The sequence below is a fragment of the Ursus arctos genome, unplaced genomic scaffold (genome assembly GCF_023065955.2).
Source record: "Ursus arctos isolate Adak ecotype North America unplaced genomic scaffold, UrsArc2.0 scaffold_11, whole genome shotgun sequence".
NCBI classification, from domain to species: Eukaryota; Metazoa; Chordata; class Mammalia; order Carnivora; family Ursidae; genus Ursus; species Ursus arctos.
The window spans coordinates 32,809,154-32,823,167 of record NW_026622775.1 but is presented as its reverse complement, the minus strand read 5'-3'; the positions used below and the strand labels follow the sequence as shown (position 1 = coordinate 32,823,167).

At 35.4% G+C, this 14,014-nt stretch overlaps 1 long non-coding RNA gene across 13 annotated transcripts in view; it reads left to right on the top strand.

The window, feature by feature from the left end:
* LOC113255713 (uncharacterized) overlaps positions 1–14,014 on the top strand; it is a 178,126-nt gene that overhangs the window by 152,054 nt on the left and 12,058 nt on the right. The window contains exon 6 of one of the 13 annotated variants that reach the window (XR_008958644.1): positions 6,966–9,484. The exons of the other annotated variants lie outside the window; for them this stretch is intronic. This is a non-coding gene — a long non-coding RNA (uncharacterized LOC113255713). The remainder of the gene's footprint in view (positions 1–6,965; positions 9,485–14,014) is intronic. 13 annotated transcript variants of the gene reach the window in all.

Sequence of the window (14,014 nt, the reverse complement as noted above, 5' to 3'; positions counted from 1 at the left end):
ATGCCTCTTGGTTTAGAATATATGTGAGACTGATGTTTCACATATTGACTGTTCATGCCACTAGGATGTTAGAGGGAAAATTTCAAAGGAAGAAGGAAAAAGTCAAGAAACGTTACCAGTGGTTTTCTTTGGTGCTGTAATATAGAAGTTAGTTTCTAAAAATGATTGATTTAAAGGGAAGAAAAAATATTATCTTTTGGTCAAAGAAAAAGGTGTTTACCTCACGTGAAAAATTGGCACTTTGAAGGAAATGTGCATTTGAAAAATGCAATGCAAAGTATCTGGGCAGCATTTTAACTTAAAGTATAAATGTAGCAGAGAGCATCTTAGAGTGAGAAGATACTAGCTGGGAATAATGCCAGTAACCAAGAAAATTAGTCAAGTGAAAAAATGTTCTGTAAATGCTGACGGTGAAGAGTAGGCACTAAGTTTGTTATAACTTTCTAAGGACTTTTAGGCTTTGCTAGTTTATCCTGAGGACTAACATCAGTTTTCGGAGTATTTCTTGGGTATTTACTTATTTTTCTGTTTCAAAAACAACCCAGAGCATTTTATTTATATATATATAGCAGAGGTGACTATCACTGAAAACTAAGAAGTCTCTTCTCTTAGCTATTGCTGTGAATGGTTTTATTATAAGGCAGCAGCATATTTTGGAGGTCTGCAATTTGGTTTATTACAAAACAAGTATGATAGTTGAATTTCCTATAAAATCACATACTTGTAGCATTTGTACTCCGGCACCTCATTAGCCTGTCAAAATGAGTGGTTACATTCATTTTTTATATAAACAACACATATAATTACAAGTTATAAAACTCAGACTGAAGCATATAAAGGAAGTAAACTAGCCTATATAGCATCAGAATAAGTATGAAGGATGTAGTGGCATAGCACTAGGAAATTTTCTATTTCTACAACCTGATATTGACAGATAAATGTTTCTACTTCAAATCATTAGATATTCCTATCTCTTCCTTCTCCCCATCTCATTCAGCTATGAGAACACAAGTATACATTGAGGAACACAGAGCCCCTTAAAAGTTAAGAGAGAGAGAGAGAGAGAGGAGTATATGGAAGTCAAGTATTAATTGTGCCAAAGTATCTTGCTGCTAAAGTGTCCCTTAGCTTATACAGATTTCCTTAAATTTAAGCAATATGAGCTAGAGCCTATTTTTAAGGTTGTGCTAGCTTCATGTATTTAAATCTCTTTAGAGTTTACACCACTACTCTGCGTGTAGGAAGAACTTGCCCAAGACCAAAGCTGAGGTTTTTGAATTCCTATTAGAATTTTAAGCTGGTTTATTTAGCCTTGTCTCTGACTCTTGTGCAATCTTGAGCACTTGATTTCATAACTTTGGTTTAGTCTTTTGGGTAGGATAATTTTTCTTCTATCTGATCATCTGTAGCAGATTCCTTGGCAGAGGTTGAGGTCACGCTTCAGCTACCACATTCCTTTATGGCAAGTCTAAGTACTTTCACTGCAACATGTGACTGTGAATGTAAACCCAGACCTGCTTGTTGCCTTTTCTTCTGGCTTTTGTGTCCATATATTTTTTTTGACCCCACATAAGCCTTGATTTTTAAATTCCATCATTTCACTGCATTGCAAGAATGAAAATATCCACTCAGGCCAAGCTTTTAATAAATTTCCTAGAAAACTGAAGATTTGAATGTCAAGGGAGTGAGTGCATTGTCATAATACTGATTGCTTCATTTTTCTCTGTATTTCTTTCTGTGCTTCAGGCTTTCTCTCTTATTTTGCCTTGGAATTGTTAAAACTCTATCTCTTTATTATGTAAAGTATTCCCCACTTCCTCCAAGCCTTCATTGTTTGATATGTGGGCCCTGTGGGGCTTACCTTTAACCCTAAGGACCTCTCATGATGTCTTTCCAGCAAAAAGAGCTCTCTTTTTTAGAATTATATCAGCTGTTAGCTCTTATAAACCTTAACTATCCTAGTATAGTCATAGCTCAATAATTTTATTAATTGCTTTCCTCCTTACATTTCTGCCTTCCCCTGTCTTCTTCCTTCCCATTTTCCTTTCAGTATTCATGTCTTCCTTTCCTTTTTCCCTTCCTACTTTGTACACCTGATATTTACTAGATACCCTTCTAGGCACTGAGATAAGGAGGATGAAGACATGTCTTTACTTTTCAAGAAGCATCAGTCCAGAAAGGGTAGACAATATATAAATAAATAATAAATAAATAAATAAATAAATAAATAAATAAATAAATAAACAAACAAATAAATAAATAAATCCAAATGTGGGAGGCAGAGAGGGAGGGGGATAAGCTAATGGGCATTTCACAGTTGCTAACATGGAGCATTTTTTTGGAGAAAGCAATTATGTTGGTTTTCAGCAGGATGAATTTTTATACCTGCAAGACACCTGAGAAGAGGAAAATTCAGTTTGGAGCTTTGGAAAGAGATTAAAACTGGAATATAAGTTTAAGCATCACCAGCATGTGTGGGTGAGATTATCCAGAAAGGAGAAAAATAATAAAAAGGAAAAGGGGCCACAGAGGACGCAATCCTAAATAAAACGCACCTTTTGCTTGTAGTCAGAAGCAGAGCCACTAAAAGTAAAAGCAAAAGTAAACAGTAAAAGTAAAAAAAAGAAAAAGAAATAATGGAGACTAACCCATCCATTTCCAAGCTCTTATCTTCCTCTTAGGACTTTGAAACAATGGATGAAAAAGAATGACTAGCCAAGCAAGGTAGGATAAGAATAGAGTGTAGTACTTTAGGAAAGAGAGGAGGATCTTCATAAGGAAGGGAGCACTTGATGTACAATGTCTCAGAAACATTAAGTTCACTAAAAATTGAAAAGGGGCCATTGAATGAGTGTTCTCCCTTCCTTAACCTTCTTCTGTAGATGCCATTCTCTTCTGTTTCAGTGAAGATGGAGGGCAGATGCTCACCAACTTTCTCAGTTTTCTTGTCTAATACTTTTTTTCACTGTTTTCCATTAAATTCCATTCGTTTAGTGTTATTTTGTGAGCCTTCTCAGAAATACATTCTAGTTTTTTATTTCTCTAAAACCCCTATTGAGTCTTTATCTTGACAAAGTCCCACTGGTTGAATTGAGTTAATGTTTCATTTGACCTCATTATGCTTTTGTTACTTCATTCCTAGAGAGCGCTTGTTTATTTAGAAGCATGTTGAATTCCTGGATCATATTCTACTTGTGGTGCCTTGTGATCTTTAGATTTCTTTTGTTTAGATTTCTGTTTTGGGCCAAAATAAATAGATCTTCGTACGTCATAATAGTAACTGGTTTCAAAGGATATCGTTATAGGAAACCTGGGTGTTTTGTTTTGTTTTTTTGGCAGGTGTGGAGGGATAGAATCTGAGTAAACATAATGGAAAAGAAGAGACATAGATAATTATTAAAAAGGTTCTTTCAGTTAACAGAATTCATGCTGGAGGTTTCTATGACCAGTGATCAGTAGAGTCTTTTCAAATTGGCAATAACAAAATGACTTTCTAACCCTGGAAGAACACAAGAAGTTGAACAGATTAGATGCTTGAAGAGTAGAAAGTTGCTTTTCTTAAGTCATAAATTTCTTTGGATTTGACATCTCTCAAAAAGTGATTTTATTCTGCTATTTTCTATAAAATATATGATTGGTTTTATGATAGTTTCTATATTATTTTATTACTTTTATAAGGATCCTTGAAATAAATTTCTGTGTATTTTTTACAAGGAGAACAGAAAGATAAAATTGCAATGAGGCTGAAATAATTCCTACATCTAAACATTCATTATGTGAATTTATGTAAAACTTTGCAGTCACAAGGCCAGTGAGTCTAAAAGTCTATTTATACGTCATCCTTTTTTGGAGGAAGTATATTTCTATTCTTATCATATTTGGATGCCAGTATTCCTGTGACCAAGAGTTCATCCAACCTAAAACAAGTCACTGGAGATTGAAAAGAAACTGCTGGGGGTCCTGGCCATAGCCTTCAGTGCCTTGAAGCCTTTCTTCAGGTTCATCCATTCTAAAAAATGCAATTGATTACAAGGGTCTTTAACCCAGAAGGGCTGATCTTAACAGGCATGGTAGGGGCTGAGATGCTAAGTTTTAAAACATTTTTATTATGATTTTCCTCTAACATATAGCAAAGTTGAAAGAATTTCATCGTGAAAAACCACACTATATATAACCACAACCCAAATTCTATCATTTATATTGTCCTATAGGTGCTTTATCACATTTTATATATCCCTTTATCCCTCCTTTAATTCATCTTATCTTTTTGATGCATTTCAGAGTAAACTGCAGATATCAGCACAGTTCTCCCTAAACATTTCAGCATGCATATTATTAGCTAGAATTCAATATTGGATTACTATTTTTCTTTTGATATAACATTTATGTCAATAAAATGCACAAACATCAACACATTGAGGTACTTTTTGGGTTTTTTTGTTTGTTTGTTTGCTTTTTTGTTGTTGTTGTTTTTTTTTTTTTTTTTGAGAGAGAGAGAGGTAAAGAGAGAGGGTGGGGTGGGGCAGAGAGAGAGGGAGAGAGAGAATCTTAAGCAGGCTCCACACGGAGCATGGGGCCCAATGTGGGGCTTGATCTCACAACCCTGAGATCATGACCTGAGCTGAAATCAAGAGTCAGATGCTTAACTGACTGAGCCACCCAGATGCCCCACATCCATTGACTTTTGACCAATGAATACACCAGGGAAATTCCTTCATGACTGTCCCCAGTCAAACCCTACCTGTATCCCCAGAGGAAAATACTTTTCTAATTTTTTTTCTACCATAAATTAGTTTTTCCTATTTTAGAATGTCACATAAATGGAAGAATAGAATATGTAGTCTTTTGAGTGTGACTCTTTTTTTCATTTAGCATAATGCTTTTGAGATCTAAGTTGTTGTGTGTATTAGTAGCTAATTGACATTTTAATTGCCAAATTGTATTCCATTGTATAGATATATCAAAGATTGTTTATTCATTCTCCTATTGATGGACCCTGGATTTTTCTAGTTTTGGGTCATTATGAATAAGAATCCCATGAATATTGTTGTACAAGTGTTTTTTGTAAACATATGTTTTCATTTCTTTTAGGTAAATATCTAGAGTGGAGTTGTTAGGTCATGGGTGAGGAGGAGTTTATTTTTATAAGAAACTGCCAAGCTTTTTCCCACAGTGTTTGCATCACTTTGCATTCCTATCAACGATATATGAGATTTCTAGTTGCTCTACATCCTTGCTAACATTTAGTGTTGTCAGTCTTTTAAATTTTAGCCATTATGGTGGGGATGAGAGCTGCAGGACTTAGGAACAAATCCTCCTCCCACTGCCCCCCCCCAATTTTTCTTCCTTCTTTCTTTCTTTCCTTCCTTTTTCCTTCCTTCCTTCCTTCCTTCCTTCCTTCCTTCCTTCCCTCCCTGTCTCCCTTTCTTTCTCTCTCCTTTTTCTTTCTTTCTTCCTTTCTTTCTTTCTTTCTTTCTTTCTTTCTTTCTCTTTCTTTCTTTCTTTCTTTCTTTCTTTCTTTCTTTCTTTCTTTCTTTCTTTCTTTCTCCCCTTCTTTCCTTCTTTCTTTTCTTCTCTTCTCTTCTTCCATTTCTTTTTTTTCTTCTTTCTCTCTCTCTCTTCCTTCCTTTCTCTCTCTCTCTCTCTCTCTTTTTCTTTCTTTTTTATTCATTAGCCCCAGGAAGCTCTTGCAGTACTCACTGCCTGATTACTAAGACCATAGGGAGTCTAGGGTGTTTTGCTAACTTAAAGTTTTGATCCAGATGGACTCTGTTTTATGGGCTTCTTGACCCTGAAGATTTCTTCCACTTTTCTTTAGCTGCGATACCAGATTATATAGGGACTAATCCAGTCTTCTTCCAAGCTCTTGTCTTCTTTTTATGACCTTGACACAATGAACATCACAATTACCAGCTAGCTGATCTACACATAAAAGCAGGGGAAGGGTATGGAAGAACTATTACCTTTTCTATGAGTGTTTTATGCAAGATAAAAAGTCTACATTAAACTTAGAATGTGTCAGGTCAGTTAAAAGAAATTACTGGGAGATTGTGTATTCCTGGCACTTCCACCTGCATACTTTACCTTCTGTTTCTGTATGCTCCCTTGAAAGAGTATGAAGAACTCCTTTTAAAAAGTCTTTTTTTCTAAGTTTCCCAAAAAGTTGGATGAAAATAAGTAGATGTGTTGAGGTGTGCTAGATAGTACACTGAATGGAGAAAGGGGAACCCTCTTACACTTTTGGTGGGAATACAAGCTGGTGCAGCCACTCTGGAAAAGAGTATGGAGGTTCCTCAAAAAGTTGAAAATAGAGCTCCCCTATGACCCAGCAATTGCACTACAGGTATTTACCCCAAAGATACAAATGTAGTGATCCAAAGGGGCACCTGCATCCCAATGTTTATAGCAGCAGTGTCCACAATAGCCAAACTATGGAAAGAACCCAGATGTCCATAGACAGCTGAATGGGTAAGGATGATGTGGAATATATATACAATGGAATACTACCCAGCCATCAGAAAAAATGAAATCTTGCCATTTGCAATGATGTGGATGAACTAGAGGATATTACGCTAAGTGAAATAAGTCAGTCAGAGAAAGACAATTATCATATGATTTCATTTATATGAGGAATTTAAGGAAAAAAACAGAGGATCATAGGGGAAGGAAGGGAAAACTAAAACAAGATGAAATCAGAGAGGGAGACAAACCATAATAGGCTCTTAATCATAGGCAGCAAACTGAGGGTTGCTGGGGGGGAAGCGCGGTGGAGGGATAGGGTAACTGGGTGGTGGTCATTAAGGAGGGCATGTGAGGTAATGAACACTGGGTATTATATAAGAATGACTAATCACTGAACTCTACCTTTGAAACTAATAATACACTATATGTTAATTAATTGAATTTAAATAAAAAAATTAAAAAATAGAACACTGAACATACTGCAGCAACATTTTTTTCCCTAGCTCATCCAGGTACAAAGAACAGGTGGGAGTCTGTGCTCATCAAACATCATTTCCTCAAGAAGTCTTGATTTTGAAGAATGCTGTCATATATGAACTTGAAGAAATCTGGTATTAGCCTCATGTAATGTTCTAAGTCATTGGCTAGTGATGTTATTTCTTGAGATACCTACTTCTTAAGCCTATAATCTGAGACTTTATTTAATTCTTAGTTGTTATTTGTATTGAGTTCACTGTTTTACAGCTACATGTAGCCATTGGTTTTAGTGTCATAAGATTTCCATTTTTCTTTGTTAGGTCTTTCTCCTTGATTGTCCTCTTGTGCCTTAAATTTGGGTCTGGATGTTCATGGAAGAAAGAAGATTTGAGTTCTGCAACTCTCTTAATATTGTATGGCTGATTTTCTCTATTCCTGGTCTCATACTATCATTCCCTTCAACTCACTGTAGTCACTAAAGAAAATTTTAACCAGGTTTTTTTGCCCTCACAAACATTAAACATCTTGATGTTTATCTTAAAGTAATCCTGGGCAATAGTATCAGTAATTATTATCATTTTACATGTGCACAGAGAAATGTCATTCTCATAATTGTCTAAAGTAGAGGTCATGACCTAAGACTAGGTCTCCAGGAATATTTAATGGCTGTCATGGTCCCTTAGAAAGCATGAAAGGAGTAATAAAAAGTATTGGGGGTAGGATGGACAGAAGATTTGCTCTGTTACTATGGACAGCAGAAGTTCTGTATGTTAGTAGTTAAAAATGAGACATCAAAAAAAGGCAGCATAACTGATGCCTACCATTTTTTTGTAGTAATACCTATAAACTATGACATCATTTATTCATTCAACAAATGTTTACTGATGGCACACTATGTGCCAAGCAGTGTTATAGAGGTTAGTGGTACATCAGTGAACAAAACAGAGAAAAAAAATTTCCTCATAGAATTTACATTTTGATGGGTGGGTATAGAAACAAAAATAAACAATTATTTAGCGTATAATGAGGTGATAAGTGCCGTGGAAAAAAATAATGCTTCTGGTGGGTGAAATTTTTAAGGGAAATTCCCATTAAGAAAAGAGAATTTGAGCAAAGATCTGATAAAAGGTAAAGGGATCAACTATGTTGGAAATCTGGGGTAAGACTGTCACAGTCAGAGGAGCACGTGCCTGATAGAAAGCAGGAACAGCAAGCGGATGACTGTGAGGCTGATGTAAAGTGAAGTAGACAGTAGATCAGAGCAGAAAGGCGATGGAGGTCCAGATCCTACAGGAATCTTGTCTGCTTTTGTAAGGGACTTTGTTGTAAGGGAATTTATTTTTAGTATGATGTTTACTCTGCTGAGGACTGACATGATTTGACATGTCTAAATGGATCACTCTGGTTCTTGGTTGAGTATAAACTGAAGGAGAGCAAGAGTGTAAGGGGAGATCATTTGAACATGAGTAGAGCCTTCTCTGTGTCTGGTAGGTACAAGAATTTCAGGTGTAGTACAAATGGAATAGGCCAGTAGGAAAACCAAAATTAATAAGATGACTTAAAATTTCTTTGCAGAAAGACTACACACATATTGTTTGTGTCTGCCTTGGTTGTTGGTGTGTTTGCTAAGTCTATAAGCATTTTATGTGTTCATAGTGAATAAATCTGCAATTACAAATTTATTTTCACATCTTGAAATTCTACTCTTTGAAATTCTATCTGTTCTTCAAAAGTACTTTTCTTGCTTTAGTTATATCTGGTGGCTTATCTCAATGGATATTTGCCCAACTGTCTCTGAAGAAATATTATAACTCTGCTCAAGGACAAAAGCTTCTCCAAAAACAAATAATAATGAACCTGAGAAGGTACTATGTTAGGGGCTTCTCCAGGAGTAATGGACTAGACAATCTCAGGAGTATAATATTAAGAAGTGTATGAGTCAATAGAAATTAACTAAGTGTTTAAAATAGTAAATATTTTATGTCTAAGACAAATTGGATTTTAAAAGTCATCAAGACTATGGAACCGAAGCAAATAATAAGGCAATTTATTCTTTGCTATGAGAGTATAGGAAGAATATCAAGATTTCAGGAAAATGAAATGGTTAGAAAGGAAAAATTACTCATCAGAGTTAGCTATTCCTGAGTTGTGGCATATGAATAATTAAGATTATCAAACCAATAGGAACAAAAGCTTAAGGCAATTATATAAGTATTAATTTAATTACCCACAAATTTAAAAGCTCAAAAATATGATTTTATTTTCCTACAACTAAAAATAATCTCTGTCCCATTCCATTTTGCCTAGTAGCACAAATGTAACCATTTTCACTTTAAGGTAAATGTAATCAATTCAATAATTTGTCAATTCAGTCAGGATTTTCTCCTTTCCATTCTCCCTGAAAATGCATATAATTCTGAGGAACTTCCTTCAGGGTCCAGCACCAAAGGGGCAGGACATCTATTTCTCAATTGTCCTTGTTGGCATCTGTTGCTACATTCCCGTGGCCGATCCTCGGTTGTTGGTATCCATCCTCACACTAAAGGTAAAATTTGACTCTTGTGTTTTGTATACTTTGCAGTTTCTCTGTTGAGGTAGTGCAAACCACTAATTTAGTATGAAGAATGTCTTAGTATAACAAGGAAATGATGTGGTATGGTAGTATGTCTTTCAGATGGCTGGCATCACTTCCTTTCTTCTCTGTATATGCATGCTGTTTCCTCATCATGTAATAGCCTGGTTCACCCTCCTCCTCTTGAATCGAGACTCATCCAATTGACTTGCTTGACCTACAACACAAAGGCTTGATAGTGAAATTTGGAGACTTTCAAAGGTTAGGTCGTAAGAAGTCTTTCAGCTTCTGCTGGACCTCTTGGAATACTCACTTCTGAGAACACTGGCTGGGAACCCTGAGCTTCTATATAAAGTCCAACTACTTTGAGACTGCCATTCTGGAGAGGACACATTTGAGCATTCTGATGAATAGTTTTAGCTGAGCCCAGCCAGTCTTCCAGGCACCCTGGTCAAGGTATTAGTGTGTAAGTAAAGTAACAGTGTCTTGGACCCTCCAGGTAAGCTCCTTCACAAGCTAACTACCACCAAGTGATTGCTATTGACATGACCTGGAACATAAGAAAGGCTTAGCTGAGACTTGTCCACATTTCTGACCCACAAAATCATGAAGGATAATTTATTGACTCAATAAATCAATAACTTTTGAAATAGTTTATTATGCAGCAAAAGATAGCCAGAATAGGAATGGAGTAACACATTCTTTTCATACCTCAAGTTTTTATCCCATTACCTAGTCAGTACGGTCAAGTTGATAATATAGCATCGATTTCAAATTCTTTTGAGCATTGTGATCTGTTGTTAGGAAAATGGTCTTTTTCCCAAAGAACAAGATCTGCTCCATGACTCTTTACTTACTGTTGTCTGCTGCTTTCATGTGTCATCACCGGCAGACTTTGCAGAAAGACTTTCTTAGGAAGTATCACTGGAGGTTTTTTTTTGAGTGAATATCCATTCTCCCTGCTTTGAAACTACCTGCTTAGCTCCTCTGGATTGTTTAGCTATTTTACATATTTTCACTACCTCTTTTCTTTTATTTTTTTGGGCTCTAAAAGTGCCCAAATCACACTGAACTAGCTCTAGTCCTTCATTCCTCTTCTGATATGCAACTTCCTGATTAATATATTTACTTTTGTTGTTTTTGTTAATTTTTATAGTATGGTAGAATACATACAGAAGAGTGCACAAGGGGCGCCTGGGTAGTGCAGTGGTTAAGCATCTGCCTTCGGCTCAGGGCGTGATCCCAGTGTTCTGGGTTCGAGCCCCACATCAGGCTCCTCCACTAGGAGCCTGCTTTTCCTCTCCCACTCCCCCTGCTTGTGTTCCCTCTCTCGCTGGCTGTCTCTCTCTGTCAAATAAATAAATAAAATCTTTAAAAAAAAAAAAAGAAGAAGTGTGCACAAATCTTAAGTGTATGCTCTATGAATCTTCACAAAACAAAACACACCTTTATAACTATCACCCAGATCAAGAAATAGAACATTTTAGTAGTGCCCGGAAGCTCTCTTTCTACCAAGCCTCCACTCATTATCCCAAAGTAACAAAGCATTTTGATCTTTATAGCAATAGTTTTGATTGTTTTGAACTTTATGCAAATGGATTCCAATAGTATATATTCTTTTGTTTGGATTCTTTTATTTAACTTCTTGTTTGTGATATTCATCTATGTTGTACATGTAATAATCTTTTGTGCATTTTAATTGTTACATGGTATCTCACTATATGAATATATGACAATTGTTAATGAACATTGGAATTGTTTATAAGTTTTGACTAAGTATTGTCAAATATGAATATTCAAGGATATGTACATTCTAGTACAGATGTACACATTTTTATTATGTACCCTGAAGTAGAATTATAGGATCCCAGAGTATGTGTATGTTCAGGTTTGGGAGATAATCTCAAGCCAATTTCAGAAGTAATTGTGTCATTGTACACACCCACCAGTAGAGTGCCTGAGAGTTCTAGTTGTATCATATCCTGATACTATTTGGTTTAGTTTTTTTAATTGTTTGCTATTCTAGGGGATGTGTAGAGATTTTTTAAGTTATGATTTTAATGTTCATTTTCCTGAAGGAATAATGATTTTAAACACCTATTATGTATTTATAGCCATTTGATATATTTTCTGTATAATGCCTGTTTAAATTTTTTCCATTACAAAATCAAGTTGTCTATGTATTACTATTGATTAACAGAAGGTTTTTATAGATAACTGAATTGAATTTTTTCTTTGGATATATGGTTGCAAATATATTCTCACACTTTATAACTTGCCTTTTTACTCTCTTAATGGTGATTTTTTTGTGAGCAGAAGCTCTTATTTTTAATGAAGTTTAACTTACCAGTGTTTTTCTTTATGGTCAGCACTTTCTTTTGCATCCTATTAAAGAAACCCTTGCCTACCTCCAAGGGTTTTCTATTGCTGTTGAACAAATTATTATAAACTTAGTAGTTTAAATAATATTAACTCATAGTCTTTATGGGTCAGAAGTCTAAGTATGGCTTAGCTTGGTCCTTTCCTAAGGGTCCCACAGGTTGAAATTAAGGTATTATCTGGACTGTATTCTCATTTGGAGATTCAACTGGAAGAATCTACTTCTAAGATCATTTAGATTGTTAGCAGAATTATGTTCTCTGTGTTGGTATGACTAAAGTCCCTGGATTTTCACTAGCTTTTGATTACCCTGAGGTCATAGAGGCCGCTTGTAGTTCCTGGAGTCTCCCTGTAGTTCTTCATCATGTGGGCTTCTTCGACATGACTGCTTACTTCATCAGGCCCACAGAAGAGTGGAAAGACTTTCTCTTGATTAAGTCAGATCCATATAGCATAATCTCTCTTTTGGTAATAACTCCAAATCAACTTATTTGAGACTTTCATTATATTTGAAATCCTTTCACTTTTGCCATATTCTATTGATTGGAAGCAAATCACGGGTCCCATCCACAAAGGGGACAGGAATCATGGGGCCTACTTTAGGGACTGTCCCACAACAGTCTGGAAGACTTTTTTAAAAATGTTATCTTTTAGAAGTTCTACTATTTAACATTTCACATTTATTCTCACAATCTACTTGGAATTGATTTTTATGTGAGGTAGGTATTAAATTTTTTTATGTGGATAAACAACAGACCCAGTGTAATTTATTTGTCAGATTTGTAATTTATTTGTCAGTGAATACATGTGTTTGCTCATTTTTCTAGATTGTGGTTTCTATTCATTGGCCTATGTATCACTTTTGTGGCAAAACCACACTTTTTATACTTGGGTTTATATGTCTTGATATCTGGGTAGTATGAATGCCACACATGTTTTCTTTAAGTTTCTCTTAGTTATTCTTTATTTTTCATATTCCCATATATTTCATATTCCCATAGAATCAGCTTGTCAGTTTCTACAAAATTTCTAGCAGGATTTTTATTGGTATTCCATTAATTTATAGATCAATCTGGAGGGAACTGATAACTAAAAATTGAGCATTTCAGGCAATCTCTCTTTTTCCTCTCTAGCTCTCACTCTTTTTGTCTTTTAAAATTTCCTCACTACTGTTTTATAGATTTCTGTGTAGAAGTACTGGATATCTTTCATTAGGTTTGTTTCCTTCGGAGGTGAATTAGCAGTTCTCTATGTAGCTGGAGTTTTTCATTAATCTCAGAAGAGCAGGCATTGTTGAACCAGGAGGCAGGATTGAGAAAACATGTAGTTTCCCTGAATTCCTCAATCAGATAGTTAAAATATAATTTCACTAATAAAAATTGTGAAAGCTTGGAAGATTAGAGACTCCAATATTCAAATATATGAACAAACTCAATTTCAAAACCAAATCTAATAGCAATTATAGTGACAGCAAGAGAATTGGCCTGCTTTGAATTCTATACCAGGGGTTGGCAATTTTTTTTTTTTTTGTATAAGGCTAGATAGTTAAAATTTTAGGCTTTGTTGGCCATAAAGGAGATCCTGATTCAAGTGCTCAACTCTGACTTCATGGTGTGAAAACAATCATAGACAATATTTAAATAAACGGGCATGGCTATGTTCTAATAAAACTTATAAAACAGGTGCTGGCTGGATTTGGCCTAAGGGCTATAGTTTGCTGGCCTCCTGTTCTAGAGCACTGTATAGATATTATTGCAATCTATATGTAATCCATTTAATTATGAATATGAATGCTTAAATGATAAGCCCCTGAGTCATTGCAACAAGGAAGGAAATTTAATGTTATTCAGAAAGTGTAAAAGTATCAATGTTTCTGCCCAAAGGGACAATGTGGTTCCTGACCTCACAGTGTTTACAGGCTAGTCTAGAGGGGAAAGAAATCCCAGGAAGAACAAAGTATTTCTTGACAATATCATGCTAAGGATTTTCACAAATTTTTTAATGAGGAGAGGAAAGAAAAGCAGGTCCATAATGTATATGTGTATTCATATGTAAATATATATGTATGTATTATTTGTGCTTGCATTACTATACAGTAACAATTCCCCTACATATTACATATAC